Genomic DNA, 5,697 nt, shown 5'->3' on the forward strand with positions numbered 1-5,697 from the left:
ATACATTGGAGTATCATCTCCTGATTGAGGTGTGGTGTGCGAAGGGCTGCTTTACTGAAGCGATCGATGAATTTTCTGAGTGGTTCATTGGGCTCCTGTCTGATGCCCAGTAGGGATATGGTGGTGGTTTGGTGTGGGCGGCTGCCGGCGAAATGTGTGGAAAACATGTGGGAAAGGGTGTCAAAATTATCAATTGAGTAGGGTGGGAGGGTGGTAAACCATTCTAGGGCGGGGCCTTTGAGGGTTGTGGGGAAAGCTTTGCAGAAGACTGCGTCTTGGGATGTATATAGGGCAACGTGTGTGATGTACACTTTCAGGTGTTCATCGGGGTCGGTTTCGCCAGTGTAGCGATCGAGGTTGAATGGTTCCCACTGGGTCGGGAGAGGGGTGTTAGCGATAAAATCGGTGAATGGGTGGCGGCGTCTGGGCTGGTGAGGAAGGGGAATGTGGGGTGGGGGCGGGTGGGTGATCATAGCGGGAAAGGTGGAGGTGATGTTGTGAGGAGGAATGTGGGTTGTGGGAAGGTACTGTGGGTTGTAGGGTGGGACATATGTGGTATGGAGGGTGGTGGGTATGTTGTAGGGGATGTGGGTGGGAGGGAGGGTGGTGGCGGTAGTTGGGGGTGCGGTGAGCCCCGGTTGACCGGATGGAAAGTGGTGAGGATGAGTAGAGGTAACGGGTGTCTGTTGGGTGGTGGTGAAGGTGTGGGGGGTGGGATTGTATTCACTTTCCTCCTCTGTAGGCTGGAAGGCCGGAGACTTCACAGCTTCAGAGGTCTCTTTGGCTTTCCCCTTGAGGTCAGCATCTGCCTCGATCCTCCTTCTGAGGCGGGAATTCTCTTGTTTAAGCGCTTCCATTTCTTCAGTGTTGCGCTTCTTCAGGTCCGCGAGCTCTTGTTGCATCTTCATCTGGCCGTCTAAGATGGCGGCCAAGTCAGGGGTGATGCCGGAAGGTCCAGAGGGACCAGCGTCCACTTGCTTGCTAGCTCCAGCTTTGCTACGGGTAGAAACCATCTTCAGAGAAAAACGGGTACTAAAGGTGTTCGTCTCGTGCCCCACGGTGGGCGCCAATTGTTCCTGCAGAGAACAAATAAGAAGTCAGGCACAAGTGTCACCTTACCATGTAGTCCGCTATCTCCCCAGTTGGCCTCTTCCCATTCGATACATGTCGGCTTGAACCTAGGAGGGGTTACCTGCAGAAGAATCTCCGAAGCTCAAGTAAGTCAAAGCTCTCAGAGAGTCAAACCACGTGTATTTATAGAACATTAATGACGTTTGACCATTGCATGGGCTGGGTTCTGACTTGGGCCCCAGCTTGGGCCATGAGTGGGCCTGGGCCCCAAAACAGGCCCTGGAGGCCTATTGAAGGCGGGGCATTGACGTTAGTTAACTTTCTAGACAGGTAGTCGGTTTCAACCGGCTACCTGCCTAGGTGGCTTATGCCGGTGGTGTCCGGGTACTAGATGCTAGGCGGTTTTGATGTGTATATTGTTTACTTGGTTGAGTTTAGCTAGGTACGGTACAATATATATATATATATATATATATATATATATATATATATATATATATATATATATATATATATATATATATATATATATATATATATATATATATATATATATATATATATATATATATATATATATATATGTGTGTGTGTGTGTGTGTGTGTGTGTGTGTGTGTGTGTTTGTGTGTGTGTTTTTTTGTTAGCTCACCCTATCTACTTGTGTTTGGCGATGATTGTGTACGCGGTACCCGGGAGCAGTTGATGTTGCATGTGGATCTGGTGAGGCTTAGAGCTGGAGCGGGGCTAGACTTGGGAGGATTTTTTATCAGTATTTTTATTATGTTTTGGAACAGTTGTAATAATTTACATTATTAGACTTGGTTTTATTATGGTTTTTATATCGAGTTATTATAGAGACTTTGAGAACATTTATTATTAAATAAAAGTTGAAATTTCCCGTGTTTTTCAGAAATGGATTTACAATTAATGAGATTTTAATTTATTATTTAAACCTGTAATATCCAGCAGGGATGTTACAACTGCAACATAAATCGTGGTGCCTTCACAACAAATCATTTTGGTCAATGCAGTGCAGTCTTAAACACTTTCTTGAAGTGAATTTCTCGTGCATGAACGTATTGCTGAAACCATCACACAATTACAGTTTTGTTTTTGGTGAAGCCTTGGTCAAGCATCCGAGCCCATTCTGGTTTGTTGGTGCAGTGGATAATAGTGCAAGATACTATAGTGTAGCATTTTTATAATGGATGTAAAATGAATTTCCAATTAAAAGAAACAAAGTGGTCGTGGCCTTCATGCAACTGGCAGGCAGATTCAAACTGTTGCAACTACCTCACTCTGTGCCTTTTGTGCCTTTAGTGTAGAAAGTGTGTTGTGAAGTTTAAGCAAGGTGGTTAAATATAGCACATAAAGTGGTCATGTTTTTTTAGAAATTGTAGTGGAAGCCCCCAAAATTCCACTGTAGTAACAATTTGGTGCAACACCTCTTTAGTTCTTTCAGTGTTCATTCGGTGGTGGATTTTTTAGCAACACTTAGTGAATGGTGGAAACCAAAACTCCACACTGCAACAACCATTGTGTGTAGTAAAATTTGCAGCATCCACTCTCATTGGTCCATTTCAGTATGTTCCAACCAAGTTGCAGAATTTGATGTTTGGTGCAAACATTTTGATCTAATTGGTGAAACAACAAGTCCAACCGTGAGTGTGCAGCAACGTCCTGTGATTTATGCTTGACAACAACTTGCTTAGTCCATGGTCCAATCTGCTCTACAACAGCTAGTAGGGTTCCATGTTAATCCATAATTGAAGTTGGAGGTGGCTGTTTTGGAGTGGTCAACAAATTGATCTAAAAGCCAAATTAAATACAACATTAAGTGGTGTGCAGAGTTGAAAGTTGGCTCACAACTCAAACTAGCATGCTTGGTTTTTGATAAGATATTTGAATAAGTGGATGCAGCCAAAATATTCTAGCTAAACGGTGCCTAAATTATCACAGCAGCTGATCTGTTTGAACAATTTGACAACAACATGCATTCTTTTTTTTTTCTTAAGTGGTGCAGCAAAGTGAAATTATCACAACCTCATTCGGTGCGGTTGAAATTTTGCTGCAAGTTTTGGAAGGGTGGCAGTAACTCATTCATGTTTAGGCATTGCCAAGTGTAGGTTGATCCAAAACTAGCCCCTACAGCCACACATTCATGACCACAACTTCCCTAGGATATTTGGTGCAAAAAAATTTGAAACGTGTTGCATTTAATGATGATAGTTGCGTGTTTGGTGAGAGTTAAAAGCTGCAGCACATTGATCCATTCGGTGGCAGCCTTTCTAGGCATTTTGGTGTAGTGGGAATTTTTGGCAAGGGACAACAACTGTCATTGAGACTTAATGCTTCATGCGCAGCAGTGGTGCCAATCCTTCATAAGCTTGGTGCACATAACAACTACAACTTTTGGTAAATTTAACTCTTTCGGTGGTAACTTTGGATGCTTCTTAGCATTTGATGGCTACAATTTGGTCCCTGTAGCGTTTTCATGTTCCATTTCTAGTGCACTCTCACATTTTGGTTTTCCTAGTCTTTCCATTTAGAGTAATTATTTGGTCACCTTTGCTTTGCTTGAGTCTTTTGTCTATCATATTCCTTTGAGTTTGCTTTTCCTTTGTTTCTTATGTTGTGGGACAATGTACCTTAAGCTAAATTATTCGAAATATTGTTTGTGGGTGTTTGAATGGATCATCACAGTTTAGCTTGAGCACTTTGTTTCACATTTCCACAAGTAATTCTAAATACATTGTTTAGATTACTCTTGTCTATTAAAGTGTTTTTCTTGTTGTTAGTGTCTTAGTTTGTCACATATTTACTCTCTTTGGTTTGAACATTTCTTGATTTCGATGCTTTTTAATTTGTCTTCAAATTTCCTTGGTTTTGTCTTGGAGTTTTCCCTTCCTTGGCTTCCTGAGTTAAGCTTATATCTGCTACATCTTTCACTTTGATGTTGAATTCTGGATGGGTTCATTGAAGGTTCTTTGAAGAACTAAACAAGAACTTGAGAGCGAATGAATATACTTTGAGAGTGAAATATGAGTGAAATTGAGTGTAAACACGTAAGGAGTGGTGAGGTCCATTTGATAATTTTATCTACATTACTTTTGCTAACCACTTACTGTATTTTGTGTTAGTTCTTGTTTCCTATATTTCACTGCAGGAATTAGCAATTTTGAGCACTCCACAATGTTCCATACATGTTCGACTTGGATAAAAGATATCAACTTCATTGTGTCTAGAATTATCAGGTTGAATAGAAAACTTGGGAATCTTAGAAGGGAGCACAAACATGATAGAAGATCATTGTCAAGTGACAAAGCAAGTGCTATTAGGTGCACCAAGTGTGAAGGATATGGAAACGAAAATTATCAATATTCTAATTGGAACGCAAAGTACACGACTCTTCAAGATCTCCAAGATTACATTGTATACTTGAAAGATGTGAACAAGAGTGTTAGGCAAAAGTTCAAAGTCAGAGGAGAGAAACAAGCAAAAAGGGAGCGTGAAAAGGTGGAAAAAGCACTTAAAGAAATGTGGGAAAAAGCAAGACAAGAAATAGAACAAAAGATGAAAGAGCTTAGAGAAAGAAAAGACAAAGAGCGGGAGTTGGTATAGTGCTAGAGGGACCAAGCAACATCCTAATTGAACAATCGTTGCATTTCAAATTCAAAACCTCAAACAACCAAGCTAAGTACGAGGCAATAATCGCGGGCCTCAACCTCTCCTAGGAAGTCGACAAATGCGTTCATATTTTTGCCCTCATTTAATGTTTAATTATGGATTTTTTTATTGAATTTTGTTCTTAAAAGATTGATTTAATTAGGATTTCTAACAACCGGGTTTATTGAGCGTGAGATACAAAAATATGTTAAAAATAACTTTTTAGTTGCATAAATGTTTTTTGGATATTTTGAGGTATGTTAGTGAGTTGCAACTAAGTTGAGCTCATGGAGGTGTGTAAATAAATTGATTAAAGCTTCACAACACCTTAGAGATCAATCCAAGAATAAGAAATTATCAAATTCAAAAAAATCCAAGCCAAACAGAAGAGGGAACGAGCAACAAAAATTTGACCTTGCAGTTTTCTCTATCTTTTTTCAGAAAAAATGACTTTGATAATTCATAAATATTTATGATAAAAGATAATTTGGGAAAATATATCTAGATATTTTATTTGACATTTTTAAATAATTATCTTATTTAATTATATCATAAAATATCAAAAGATAATAACTACCAAATCTTTTTAAATATGACATGATTTTCTTAAATCTTTTTAGATCCACAACAACAAATATATCTTGAAGATATTGAATTATTTAGAAGATAATTTGAAGAGATTGCAAAGGACTAATTTGGAAATTTAATGCAAATATTAGTTGGTGATAATTTATCATATATCTTTAAGTAATTAATTTATGTAATTATATCAAATATTGATATTATCAATCAACTATATTTGTCAAATAGTTTATATCTCTCCAAATATTTTTAAATATTCATAATCCAAGACTTGGCGACCAAGCTTCGAGTAACAAGGAAGTACAATTCCTAGTTACAACCACGATCGTTCCATAAGGGGATATGATATCACTGTCGTTAAGCGATTAAATTACCAC

The sequence above is a fragment of the Vigna unguiculata genome, chromosome 5 (genome assembly GCF_037176805.1).
Source record: "Vigna unguiculata cultivar grain cowpea cultivar isolate G323 ecotype 2 chromosome 5, ASM3717680v1, whole genome shotgun sequence".
In the NCBI taxonomy this organism is placed as follows: Eukaryota; Viridiplantae; Streptophyta; class Magnoliopsida; order Fabales; family Fabaceae; genus Vigna; species Vigna unguiculata.